The sequence below is a fragment of the Odocoileus virginianus genome, chromosome 8 (assembly GCF_023699985.2).
Source record: "Odocoileus virginianus isolate 20LAN1187 ecotype Illinois chromosome 8, Ovbor_1.2, whole genome shotgun sequence".
Lineage (NCBI taxonomy): Eukaryota > Metazoa > Chordata > Mammalia > Artiodactyla > Cervidae > Odocoileus > Odocoileus virginianus.
In genome coordinates, this window is record NC_069681.1 from 77699066 (window position 1) to 77713574 (window position 14509).

Genomic DNA, 14509 nt, shown 5'->3' on the forward strand with positions numbered 1-14509 from the left:
TGAACATTCTGTTACTTTTAATGAAGTAGGTACTTCCCTGATGGCTAGGTTGGTAAAGAATCTGCCGGCAAAATCCCAGGTTCCGTCCCTGGGTCGGGGACATCCCTTGGAAAAGGGCATGGCAATCCTCTCCGGTATTCCTGCCTGGGAAATCCCAGAGACAGAGGAGTTTGGCAGGCTACAGTCCATGGGGTCACAAAGAGTTGGACACGACTGAGCGATTAACACTTAAAGATAGAGCTAATAATTATACTTTATTCTGTATACATTGTGATATGGCCCTTAAATATCAGTATGAATGATACATTTATGCCTATTTTATTGTAGTCTTAAAGAGATGCAGATGTAGGTTTATGCAGGATATATTGAGTTTTGAATCGAAAGTATAGGTCTCTCTGAGTTGACATTGTTGATTTTTCTTACACTGAGCACCTTACTGAACACAGCAACTCTTTGTAAACAGATTTTGTTTTCATTCTGTGTTCTCTAGATGTGGGGAGCTTTAAGGGAAGTCAGAGGGATGCCATGGAGATAAATGACCATCCCTGTCTTGGTCTGAGAAAGGGTCAGGACAGTCTCTATTCTCTTCCGGGGTAAAGTTTGCCTGCTGTTGTCTTATTAATCGATTATTTTCTTCCGTTAAATCATACTTCTTTCTTATTTTCTATTATATCCTTTCTTTGAATGTTTCATTCTCCTCCTGCTGTCTATGACCCTCTCATATATTCCAGTAGTTGTCTTATGTTCCAGTTGGTGTGTCTCTTGTCTTTGGGAATTCTGAAATACAGATGTGATTGCCCTTTGTGTTCTTTAGAGAACAAAGAAAAACGATAACCACCTTATGTGATGAAGACCAAACTCCTTATCAGGGATATAGGAAAGCCTGAGATTAACTGATCTCAATTTCTTTTATAATCTTCCTCACCTGTCCATGCACATATGCACATACACACGTGCACATTCCAGTTAAATAAATCACTGTTAACACCGCTCTGCTGTCGCACATGTTTCTATAGCATAATTAGCTCTGTGGTAAGTGGAATGATTTAAATGTAATGTGGAAGTATCATTGGTCATAAATGTCTGTTTTCTAGCACATCAATGTTTGGAAGCATTCAAGGGCAGTCTTTCTTCCAAAGATAATATTTAAACATTGTTTGATGATAAGAGCTGAAAATCCTCAGTGCAAATCAAAATCACAGTGAGATCAGATCACACTTGTTAGATCAGAAAGACAAGGAATGTTAGTGAAGGTGTGGGAAAAAAGCACCTCTTACACACTGCTGATGGAAATATATATTGATGCAGCCAGTTTGGAGGTTCCTCAGAAAATTGAAAATTGAACTGACTGATGATCGGCATTTCCACTTCTAGATATTTATCCCAAGAAAATGAAAACACTAACTTGAAAAGATACATGCACTCCCACGTCCCTTGCAGCATTATTTACAGTAGCCAAGATATGTAAGTATTCGTGTCCGCTCATGGTTGAATGACTAAAGAAAATGTGAGACGCATGCACAGACACTGAAATATTATTCAGCCATAAAAAAGGGAAATGCTCACATTGCAACAACATGGACGGATAAATCAGAGGAAGACATAGTGTGTAAACTCACTTATATGTATTAATAGACTCTGAAATCAAATCAGAACTTAAACTGATAGATTCAAGAAACAGATTTATAGTTGCCAGAGCTGGGAGGGGAAAGGTGGATGAAATGGATGGGAGAGCAAAAGGCACAGTCTTCCTTAAAAAATAAGTCATGGTGACTGAAGTTAACACCTTATTGTAAGTTTTAAAAGTTTCTAAGAGAGTAGGTCTTAGAAGTTTTCTTCACAGGAAAAAGTTTGTATGGTGATGGATATTAACTGGGTTTATTGTGATCATTTTGTAATGTGTCTATATGTTGAATCATTATATTGCACACCTGAAACTAATATAATGTTATATGTTAATTATATCTCAGTGAAATTTAAAAAAATCTTAAAATGTGATGCCATGTATTAATGTTTGAAGTCATATTCGATCTAGATGTGAGACAAAAAGATTGTTTAGATTTATTGTGCTCTGAAGGAAAATATGTTCTGTGAGTGATCTGTAGATGCAGTGCAAAAAGGAGAAGGCTCAAAATCCTGGTGAAGTGAAACAGATCGCCAGCCCAGGTTGGATGCATGAGACAAGTGCTCAGGGCTGGTGCACTGGGAAGACCCAGAGGGATGGGATGGGGAGGGAGGCGGGAGGGGGGATCGGGATGGGGAACACATGTAAATCCATGACTGATTCATGTCAATGTATGGCAAAAACCACTACAATTAAAAAACAGAAAACAAAATCCAGATGAAAAATTGCCTGTTTATTACAAGCAGAAGATTTATTAATAGTATCAAGAATCTCTGATCTTTTCTGTTAAGCTTCTGGTACAGCTGCGAATGTAGGCAAAATACCTATGTGGCTGTTTTCTCTACTTTTAACAAAAAATTGAAGACTGTCACTGGATTACATTTTTAATTCTGCCACAGGGTTTCCTGTTAGAAGTAAGTACCTTCAGGAGCCTGCATTTGAAAGGGAAACCTGAGCTCTGAGCTTTAAGGCTGAGAAATTTGACTATTATGCTTGTAACAATTGCCAGTGGATACTTGCTGTGCTGGTGTTTTATTAGGATTGTGTTTGTTTTTCTCATGTTCTGTTACAGTAGTTATTTTTAAGTGTTAATTTTGCAGAATGTGAGATTGTTCTGGAAACACATTTAAAAAAAATTTTTTTTCCAGTAACTTTAAACTTTTTATTTTGTGTTGGGGTATAGCGATTAACAGTGTTTTGGCAGTTTTTGGTGAACAGCAAAGGGACTTAGCCATACATATACATGTATCCATTCTCCCCCAGATTCCGCTTCCATTTAGGCTGGCACATAACATTGAACAGAGTTCCATGTGCTGTACAATAGGTCTTTGTTGGTTACCCATTTTAAATAAAGCAGTGTGCATGACCTTCCCAAGTCTCTCACCGTCTGTTCCCCTTGACAACTCTAAGTTTGTTTTCTAAGTCTGTGAGTCTCTGTTTTGTAAGTTCATTTGTATCATTTCTTTTTAGCTTCCACATTTAAGGGATGTCATATGATATTTCTGTCTTACTTCACTCAGTATGACAATTCTGCATCCATGTTGCTGCAAATGGCATTATTTCCCTTTTTTAAATGGCCATGTAATATTCCACTGAATATATGTACCACATCTTTATACATTCCTCTGTCAGTGGACATTTAGGTTGCTTCCATGTCTTGGCTGTTGTTAACAGTGCTTCAGTGTAATTGGGGTGCATGCATCCTTTCAGATCATGTTTTTCTCTGGGTATATGCCCAGGAGTGGGATTGCAGCATCATATGTAGCTCTATTTTTAGTTTTTTAAGGAACCCCTCCGTACTGTTCTCCATAGCGACTGTACCACTTTACATTCCCACCAACGGTGCAGCAGGGTTCTCTTCTCTCCACACCCTCTCCAGCATTTGTTGTTTGTGGATTTTTTAATGAAGGCCATTTTGATTGGTGTGAGGTGATAGCTCATTGTGGTTTTGATTTGCATTTCTCTAATAACTAGCGATGTTGAACGTCTTTTCATGTGCCTGCCTATTGGCCATCAGTAGTACTGTTTGGAGAAATGTCTATTCAGGTCCCCTGCCCATTTTTTGAATGGGTTGTTTGTTTTGATGCTATTAAGTGTCATAAGCTGGTTGTAAATTTTTGGGACTGATCCTTTATGGTCACATCATTTACAAATATTTTCTCCCAGTCTGTGGATTGTCTTCGTTTTGCCTTTTGTTGCCTTTCCTGTGCAGAAATTTCTGAGTTCAAGTATGTCCCATTTGTTTATTTTTGCTTTTATTTCCATTATTCTGGAAGACAGATTGAAAAAGACATTGTTGTGATTTATGTTAGAGAAATAACATAAATCTGGAGTGGGTAGCCTGTCCCTTTTCCAGTGGATCTTCTCAACCCAGGAATCGAACCTGGGTCTCCTGCATTGCAGGCGGATTCTTTACCAACTGAGCTATCAGGGGAGCCCATGTTAGAGAGTGTTCTGCCTATGTTTTCCTTTAGGAGTTTGACAGTGTCCAGTCTCACATTTAGGTCTTTAATCCATTTTGAGCTTATTTTTATGTACAGGGTTAAGAAATGATCTACTTTTTTTTTTTTTTAAACTTGTGGCTGTCCAGTTTTCCCAGCACCATTTGTTGAAGAGACTGTCTTTACAACATTGTGTGGTCTTGCCTCCTTTATCATAAATTAATTGACCATAGGTGTGTGGGCTTATCCTGTTCCATTGATTTATATCTTTATTTTTGGAAACACACATATCTTGTAACAGATACTTGGACTTGTCTTTTCTCATACTCAGCGTATCTTTGTGCTTCTGCTCATTGCTCGGTGTTTCATCTGCCCTGAATCCTCACTTAGCCACCTTGTTGTCTACCACGGCTTAAATTCCAGCTCCCTGTGATGTGTGACTGACCGCTTTCTCTGCTGTTTCTGATAGAATGGATTGTTCCTTCATTTGTCTTTCCTTTAAAACATTGATTTTGTGTACAAGTTAATGATGTTTAGTCATTGCCCTCCAAACATCACTCGTGTCCCTTTGTAGTCACTTATTTCTCTCTCCTAGCCAACTACTCTTATCACATCTAATCCCTTGAATCTATTTGTCCCTTCCACTGTATAATCATAAGGGATTTGATTTAGGTCATACCTGAATGGTCCAGTGGTTTTCCCTACTTTCTTCAACTTAAGTCTTAATTTGGCAATAAGGAGTTCATGATTTGAACCACAGTCAGCTCCCAGTCTTGTTTTTGCTGACTATGTAGAGCTTCTCCATTTTCTGCTACAAATAATATAATCAATCTGATTTTGGTATTTACCATCTGGTGATGTCCATGTGTAGAGTCATCTCTTGTGTTGTTGGAAGAGGGTGTTTGCTATGACCAGTGAGTTCTTTTGGCAAAACTGTATTAGCCTTTGCCCTGCTTCATTCTGTACTCCAAGGCCAAACTTGCCTGTTATTCCAGGTATCTCTTAACTTCTTGCTTTTGCATTCCAATCCCCTATAATGAAAAGGACTTGTTTTTTTTGGTGTTCTAGAAGGTCTTGTAGGTCATCACAGAGCCATTGAACTTTAGCTTCTTCAGCATTACTGGCTGAGACATAGACTTGGATTACTGTGATATTGAATGGTTTGCCTGGGAAATGAACAGAGATCATGCTGTCATTTTTGAGATTGCACCCCGGTACTGCATTTTAGACTCTTGTTGACTATGATGGTCACTCCATTTCTTCTAAGGGATTCTTGTCCACAATAGTAGATATAATGGTCATCTGAATTAATTTCGCCCATTCTGGTCCATTTTAGTTCTCTGATTCCTAAAATATCGATGTTCACTCTTGCCATCTCCTGTTTGACCACTTCCAATTTACCTTGATTCATGGACCTAACATTCCAGGTTCCTATGCAGTATTGTTCTTTACAGCATCGTACTCTACTTCCACCACCAGTCACATCCACAACTGGCATTGTTTTCACTTTGGCTCCATCTCTTCATTCTTGCTGGAGTTATTTCTCCACTCTCCTCTAGTAGCATATTGGGCATCTTCCAACCTGGGGAGTTCCTCTTTCAGTGTCCTCTCTTACTGCCTTTTCGTGCTGTTCATGGGGTTCTCAAGGCAAGAATACTGAGTGGTTTGCCATTCTCTTCTCCAGTGGACCACATTTTGTCAGAATGTAGGAGGTTCATGACATTGTGCAGGAGGCAGTGATGAAGACCATCCCCAAGGAAAAGAAATGCAAAAGGGCAAAATGGTTGTCTGAGGTTGTCTTACAAATAGCTGAGAAAAGAAGCTAAAGGCAAAGGAGAAAAGGAAAGCTATATTTATCTGAATGCAGAGTTGCAAAGAATAGCACGGAGAGATAAGAAAGCCTTCCTCAGTGATCAATGCAAATAAATAGAGGAAAACAATAGAATGGAGAAGACATAGATAGAAATCTCTTCAAGAAAATCAGAAATACCAAGGGGACATTTCATGCAAAGATGGGCACAATAAAGGTCAGAAATAGTATGGACCTAGTAAAAGCAGAAGATGTTAAGAGGTGGCAAGAATACACAGAAGAACTATACAAAAAAGATCCAGACATCCTGGAATGCAAAGTCAAGTGGACCTTAGGAAGCACCACTACTAGTTGTGCTTGGTGGAAGTTAGTGCAAGTGATGGAATTCTAGTTGAGCTATTTCAAATCCTAAAAGATGATGCTGTTGAAGTGCTGCACTCAATATGCCAGCATATTTGGAAAACTCAGTAGTGGCCACAGGAATGGAAAAGGTCAGTTTTCATTCCAATCCCTAAGAAAGGCAATCCCAAAGAATGTTCAAATTACCACACAATTGCATTCATCTCACACGCTAGCAAAGTAATGGTCAAAATTCTCCAAGTCAGGCTTCAACAATACATGAACCGAGAACTTCCACATATTCAAGCTGGATTTAGAAAAGGCAGGGGAACCAGAGATCAAATTGCCAACATCCACTGGATCATAGAAAAAGTAAGAGTTCCAGAAAAACATCTGTTTTATTGACTACACCAAAGCCTTTGACTGTGTGGATCACTACAAACTGGAAAATTCTGAAAGAGATGGGAATACTAGACCACCTTACATACCTCCTGAGAAATCTGTACGCAGGTCAGGAAGCAACTGTTAAAATCAGACATGAAATGATGGACTGGTTCCAAATTGGGAAAGGAGTATATCAAGGCTGTATATTGTCACCCTGTTGATTTAACTTATATGCAGAGTACATCATGTGAAATACCGGGATGGATGAAACACAAGCTGGAATCAAGATTGCCAGAGAAAAATCAATAACCTCAGACATGCAGATGACATCACCCCTATGGCAGAAAGCGAACAACTAAAGAGCCTCTTGATGAAAGTGAAAGAGGAGAGTGAAAAAGTTGGCTTAAAACTCAACATTCAAAAAGTAAGATCATGGCATCTGGTCCCATCACTTCATGGCAAATAAATGAGGAAACAATGGAAACAGTGACAGGATTTATTTTCTTGGGCTCCAAAATCACTGCAGATGGTGACTGCAGCCATGAAATTAAAAGACACTTGCTCCTTGGAAGAAAAGTTATGGCCAACCTAGATAGCATATTAATATAAAGCAGAGACGTTACTTTGCTGATAAAGGTCCATCTAGTCAAAGCTATGGTTTTTCCAGTAGTCATGTATGGATGTGAAAGTTGGATTATAAAGAAAGCTGAGTGCTGAAGAACTGATGCTCGTGAACTGTGGTCATGAGTATTAGGGGATTCAGTGTGCTCCAGAGATTGGAAATGAATTAGGTTAAGGAATAAGCATTGAAAATCACATATAGATTATTCCCAGTTTAGTTGCTGAATAACTTCAGCATGGTTGATCTCTGATCCTCAGTTTCCTCACTTTTAAAATGGGCATAATATGTAGTTCATCTTATTATTAGTAGTATTTGAAAAAAAGAAAGATAATTTGTTGAGCTCTTTTTACCCTTCATGTTAGCATTAGATATGCACCAGTGAACAACATAGGATAATTGTTCTGTTTCAATTTATACTTTAGAAGCGTAAACAGACATTAGAGGATAAATATTTACAGTTATGATTAAACTTTCGAGGGAAACATGCAAGGGTGCTGTGAGAGCATGTAGTAGAGATTTAACTGAGCTTGGGCAAATTTGGTAAAGTGTCCGTGAGACAGAGAAGAGGAAGCAGAAAGATGACCAGATACTTAGAAGGATCTTGGTATGATGCTTTTATGGCATAGAAGTGTGACTGGAGTGTGGTGATAAAATGGTCAGATTATTATATGTTGAACTTATTTTTAAGTCAGTGGAAACCTGTTTAAGGCAATAGATATGAAGAGATTGGCATATTAAGATCGTCTGGCTGCTGTATGAAGGATGAATTGGAGGTGACTTAAATTAGGTTATAGTGAAGTAATGGACAAATGAAGCTGAATTCCATTTATGTTTTGTACATGGCATTTACAGGACTTGATAGTTGCTTTTAAGTGTTGAAAGAGAATAGTCAGAGGTTATGCCCAGTTTTCTGGGAGCAACACTGGATGCACTAGGACACCCTATACAGAGAGAAGATTGAGGAGTGCTTTATGGAGGGGAATGAAATTGGTTTGTTGTTTGGTTTTGAGTTTTTTTAGATTCAAGATCCCTTTGAGAATAGGGCTTTCCTCATGGCTCAGTTGGTAAAAAATCTGCCCGCAGTGCAGGAGACCCAGGTTCTCTTCCCAGGGTGGGGAAGAGACTACCTTTGAGAATACCTAAGTAGAAATGTTAGGTTGGCCATGGTATATGTGGATTGGAGTTCAGAAGAGGGCTCTTGGTAGGGTATTTTGGAGTGACTTTAAGAAAGCTTGGGGCAGAAGCCTTGGGAGAAAAACATGTAGACCAAGAAGTGAATAGAGGAAATAGAATTAATAATATTTAGAGGTTGAATAGAAGAAAAGGAAACAAAGGAGACAGTTACTAGTAATAGGAGGAAAATCGGGAAAAGGTGAAAGGTAGTAGAAATCAAAGGATAGGAGTGTTTCAGAAAGGAGTCTGCTCTCCACCGTGTATCCTACTGCTCAGCTCAATAAAGTTAGGATTGGAAAAGTGCTTTGGCAACTGGAGGGCAGTAATGACTTTTAGTTAGCTATTACTGCATAGCAAATCACCCCAAACCGTAATGACTTTAAACACCCAACATTTCTCTCAGTTCTCCAGGTTGGCAGCTTGAGTTTGGTTTGACTGGGTAGTTCTGCTGATCTGGGTCAGCCTTAGCTGATTGACGTGGGCTTGCTCATACATCTCCAAGTGTGTGTCTGTGATCACCCAAAAGTTTGTCTGGGACTGGCTTCCTTCATGATGGTCATACCTGGTATAACAGATCTCTCTATGTGTCTCAGTTTACAGTGGGATAACTTCCGTGCGTGTGCTCTTCTTAGGAGGAGTTTCAAGAATGCAAGTCAATAAGTTTCACAACACAAGCACTTTTTAAGCTTGCCAGTGTCCCAGTGACCAAAGTCATAAGACCATCTCAAATTCAAGTGCTGGAAAAGCATTCTTCTTGATGAGAGTAGCCACAAAATCACATTGCAAGGCTGTAGATAGAGGGAATAGAAAAATTTTGTTGTCATTTTTGAAGTCAGCCTCAGTGCTTATGGCAAAAACAGTATTGCTGGTGTTGGAGGATGCTGGAAACAGGATTGGGTTAGTATGATAAGCAAATGGGAACTAAGGAAGTGCAGATTACTTTTTGGAAAACTTGGCTATGAAGGTGGTTTGAGAGAGAAGACAGTAGCTAGAGGCATGTAGAAAGTAAACAGGCATGTTGTACTTTCTTTCCCTTCCTGCCCGAATTTCTTTCCACACAAGAACAGAGTGCTTATGCTGGGAAAGGATCTAGTAGACAACACAGAGGATACAGATGCTGAGCAAGAAGAGAGAACGGATGAAGTGCAAGTCTCTGAGAAACCTGTAGAGGATGGGATTCTGTGCACTTGTGAAGGGATTCGTTTTTGACATGAAGAGGGTTGCATACTTTCTAGTTAACAGAAGGGAAGGAGGAACTTGGTACACGTGTAGTATAGGTACACGTAGCCAATAGTTCATTCTGGTTTTTTGTAAGATTGTATGGAAAAACCCGAACAAAATTTTTGGCCAGTCACAACAGATGGGAGACTGGGAAAGTTTTCTGTGTGACAGCTTCTGTTTTCTCAGTGAAGTAGAGGCTGTCTACTGAGAGTGGAGGTTATAAGAAGAATGTGTGCTTGAGGTTTGATGTGAACAGAGAAACTGTATAATCTTATCCCCTCAATGAATGAGACATTGAGCTGACCACTGGCTGGGAAGTTTTGTTGTTGTTGTTTAGTCACTTAGTTGTATCCAACTCTTGTGACCCCATGGACTGTAATACCAATCATTTAATAAATGAGAGATATCATTAATATAAAATATTACTTTAAAGGGATTTGTCAGAACACTTTGTGTTATTAGTTAGAAAGTGGTGCTAGTTGAGATGTTCTTGGGCCTTTAATTCTACTTCCATGATGGTCCTTGAAAGAATGTGTGAAACCGTGTGTTTAATCATTTATAAGTAAACATTACCAAAAATGAACAAAATGGGTCTGCTTTCTAAAATGACTTCCTGAAGCATTTAATATTACTTTGTATTACCAAAACATAGAGGAATAACTATTAAATATAATTAATTTGAATTAATAAAGATGATTCAGTCTGAATGGTTGGGTTAGTGGTAACATATGGGAAAAAAACTTTTTGTTTTAGTAGTTGGAAAATTTGTAAATGTGGCCTTAAGTTTATATACTTAAAGGAGAATAACATAATTTATTTTGTTTCTTTTCTTTTAGGACACACACTCATTATTTTTTCAGTTATCTTTGGCCAAGAAGAAACCCTTCTTACTCTGACTGTGTACTGGAAGGGTTGTATTGGTATTTATGGAGGGCACCACCTGCTGGTTATAAGAGGTACCGGTTGTAGGAAGTGTACCTTTTACAGTTGTCAGACTTCACAAAATCTTGTTTTCTTTCCAACTCCACCTCAAACCTGGAGTAAAGTCCCAGAAGGAAAAGCAGCTTTTAATAAACATGGGAAAGTAGAGATTCTAGTAGTGACTTTATTTGATTTCTGTGACTCTGATAAACTTGTTGCCACATACTGGCTGTTGAAGAAAAATTATTATGAAAATGACAGATACCTGTTTTTATTTCTTCCCAGATCACTTTATCAATGACTGTTGCTGTTGCTCTCACCCTTGTGGTTTAATCCAATGAATGTTGTGTTCTTTTTTTCCATTCATTGAAAGGACCTTAATATTTTTACTGCAGTCTTTATTGCATCTTGTAAACATTTACCTACCTCTAGGTAGAATGATGATTTCATTGATTTTTTTTTTTTCCTTTCTAGGATTGTTAGTATGATTTTTAAAATTACCAGTATGTTTTTTAAATTAATTACCATTTTCTTTGAACTTACTCAGTGGTTGTATAAACTCTTTGGTATTAGAATAGTTTGTGTTTCATTGTTCATTCTGTATACAAAACTGTAGGTATTTATAACAACATGTATATAATGGTATTTGAAATTAATATATACATATATGTGTGTGGTGTTTAAGTCCCTCAGTTGTGCCCAACTCTTTGCAGCCCAGTGGACTGTGTAGCCTGTTGGGCTACTCTGTCCATGGGATTTTTCAAGCAAGAATACTGGAGTGGGTTGCCATGCCCTCCTCCAGGGGATCTTCCCAGCCCAGAGATTGAAGCTGAATTGGCAGGCAGATTCTTTACTACTGAACCACTCGGAAAGCCCATATACATATGTACTCTATAATACATTTATATACAATGTATAAGTGGACTCTGACACAGGTCTGTTTTTATATAAATAATTTAAGGTACTACTTATTTTCAGTTCATTCGCTCTATCATAATGTATACTATTGAAATTCAACACAAAATGAGTGTCAAATAATTTCTTGGACACTATTTCAGAGGAGAAGCTGTGTTTCAATGTATCTCTTCCCTTTGACTTCCCATAACAGTTGAATAACCCGTTTCTTTACTGTAACCTTCCTTTCTTCTTCTGCATTGCTCTCCTTCTCTCCTTTCCACCTTTTTTCTCTTACATTATTATTTGGTGTTTGGTCTTGTTGTTATCTAGGAAGTACATAGAGATCAGTTTACCAAATCCAAGGGCCTGGGGTTATCTTGAAAGAGTGATGTGTATTTCCAAAGTCACTAACACTATATACCATCTCTCCATCTTCAAACATTTTTTTTTTCTAGTTAAAAAGCAATATTTTTCTCTTTTTTCACCCTCTTCTATTTTCTTTCCTGACCCCACCCCCCACATCAATACAGATATTTCTTAGAGTTTAGTCTCTGTATCTCAGCTCACCCTACACATTTTCTTTATTGATTCTGTAAGCCCCCAAAGCGTAAGCTATACGTGGTGCTAAAATGTTTTCTTTCATTGACTTTTCTCTAGAACTTCAGCTTAACATCTCCAGTTGCCTTGAATTCCACACTTAGTTTTTCCGGAGCCCTGACTTCTCCCTGGTTTCCCTGCCTCTGTGATGACGAGGGCAGTCACTGTCCGTGTTCTGCCGCCAGTGTATACTTGGTACGCAGAGAACTGCTGTCACACCAGCCAGGTTCTCAGTAGGTAGTAAATGGTTGACTTTCTGGGAACAAAGGCTTTGAATCTTGTTATCATCTTCTACTTCTCTCAACTAAGCATTCGTAGTCTTTGCATCAGTTTTCTTATTTTTAGTCATTCCCTGCAGTCTGTTCCTTATTAGTTCTTATTGGAATTTTATAACAGTTTCCTGTTTTTATTGTATTTGATTTCTCTTCTGCCTAGTCTGTACTTCCTATTCGAGCCACTATCTCTTAAAATAGTTCTGGTCATTGATTTAGCAAGTATTTCTTGAGCATCTACTTTGTTCTGAGGATGCCTAAAATGATACATACTATCCTTGTTCTAAAAGACATCAACCCTGAATATTGATTGGAAGGACTGATGCTGAAACCCCAATATTTTGGCGACCTGATGCAAAGAGCTGACTCATTGGAAAAGACCCTGATGCTGGGAAAGATTGAAGGCAGGAGGAGAAGGGGGTGATAGAGGATGAGATGGTTGGATGACATCACTGACTCAATGGACATGACTTTGAGCAAACTCCTGGAGATAGTGAAGGACAGGGAAGCCTGGCATGCTGCAGTTCACGGGGTTGCAAGGAGTCAGACATGACTTAGTGACTGAACAACAAGTCCTTGTTTTATGGAGCTTATAGTCAAGTAGGGGAAACAGACAAATAAATTTATTAAATGTGATGTGATTAAATGCTAATTATGATATGTTCACAGTTTTCCAGCTGTAGGGGAAGAGCTAAGCTTGGCCTAAGGAGGTTGGGAGAAGTTTAAACATAATCTTGAGAATTCAAGGTACATGGAGTTTGCTTATAGAGAGGGGCCAGTAAATTTATCTTTGAGGAAACAGCTCATGTGTATACTCACAGAAGTATTTCAGACCTCTGCTCACAAAACCATTGCTTATGAAGCTGAAGTGCAAACCGAGAGCCTTGCTTCTTTCTTGCTCTACTTTTCCTTCTTCGCTGCCTTTACTTCCTTCCACTTTTTCCTTTAGTAGTGGTTTTAGACCAGTAACAAATTCTGAACTTTGTTCTCTGGGATTTATTCAGATTCTTTTCTCTGTCCTTTTGTTCTGTATACTGTTAATACTTCACCAGCACCTACTTTCAATTTCTTTAAATCTTATATTTTTCCAGACTGTTTTTTGTTATTTCTGTTGATTACTTTAGGATTTATTGTGATTTAATTATCTAGGGGGAATGCCTATTTCCTTTGTCAATTTTGAGACCTATCTTAACTCATGTGGCCCTATAGCCGCTCTAGAATGTCATGCAGATAATAGGTTCTTGATAAAGTTTTGACTGTACAGATGGAACCATGTCTGCATTATTAAGCTGTAGTCTGTGATCACAATCGTGTCTGTTAAGGGAGACGAACAGCTTTTGCTTCTGTTGAGGCAAGGTAGAGAGACTTTGTTATATTCCAGGTTCTATGGAAAAGTGGGAATCCTATCACATTTATATTTACCTTCCTGTAGAATGGTTTATCCTAGGCATTCACTGAATATCTTCTTTGGTTGAAGGAACACAAACAGCTGTAGGTTTGATTCTTGGCTTTTTCTAACCCTAGGTTGTGAAGTTGTTTTCCTACATTATATTCTAAAAACTTTTCCAATTGCCTCAATATTTAGTTTATTAATCGACCTGAAATTCCTTTTGTGTATGGTGTGAGATATGGGTACAGTGTCATTTTTTTCCATATAGATAATGAAAATCTCAGAACATAAAAAATTTAAACAACTTTATTGAGTTGTAATTTGTATATCATAAAATTAATAAAATTGACCTATTTCAAGTGTATAGTTGAGTAATTTTTAATAAATATCCTGAGGTGAAACTCACCATAGTCCAATTTTAGAACATTTTTATCAGTCCAGTAAGATCCCTCATGCCGATTTATAATTAATCTGTCACTGAATTCTGTATAAGTTTTCATCTTGAGTTCTCAGCAGCATCTCTATTATAGTGTTAAACAAGTGATGATAGCAGGTATGTTTTTGTAGGTCCTGAAAATAGGTAAAACATTTTCAGAAGAGCATCAGTAAGCATGATTAATGCTGTAGGGTATAGCATCTTATCTTTCTCAGATTCAGAAATCTTTCATATAATTCTTAGTTTGTTGAACTTTTTTCTTTATTTTCTTTTATAGTTGTGACTTGATCTTGAATTTTCTTCAAACATTGTCTCTTAATTTTTTAGATTATCACATGATTTTTCTTTTTTATTCTGTTAATATGATGAATTCAACCTTGCA

The 14509-nt window shown here is 38.0% G+C and overlaps 1 protein-coding gene across 8 annotated transcripts in view; it reads left to right on the top strand.

Moving 5' to 3' along the window:
- PDS5B (PDS5 cohesin associated factor B) overlaps positions 1–14509 on the top strand; it is a 169899-nt gene that overhangs the window by 39836 nt on the left and 115554 nt on the right. The window contains exon 1 of one of the 8 annotated variants that reach the window (XM_070471778.1): positions 10470–10570. The exons of the other annotated variants lie outside the window; for them this stretch is intronic. The gene's annotated coding sequence lies outside the window, so the exon portion shown is untranslated. Of the gene's footprint in view, positions 1–10469; positions 10571–14509 lie in introns of those variants that run through there. 8 annotated transcript variants of the gene reach the window in all.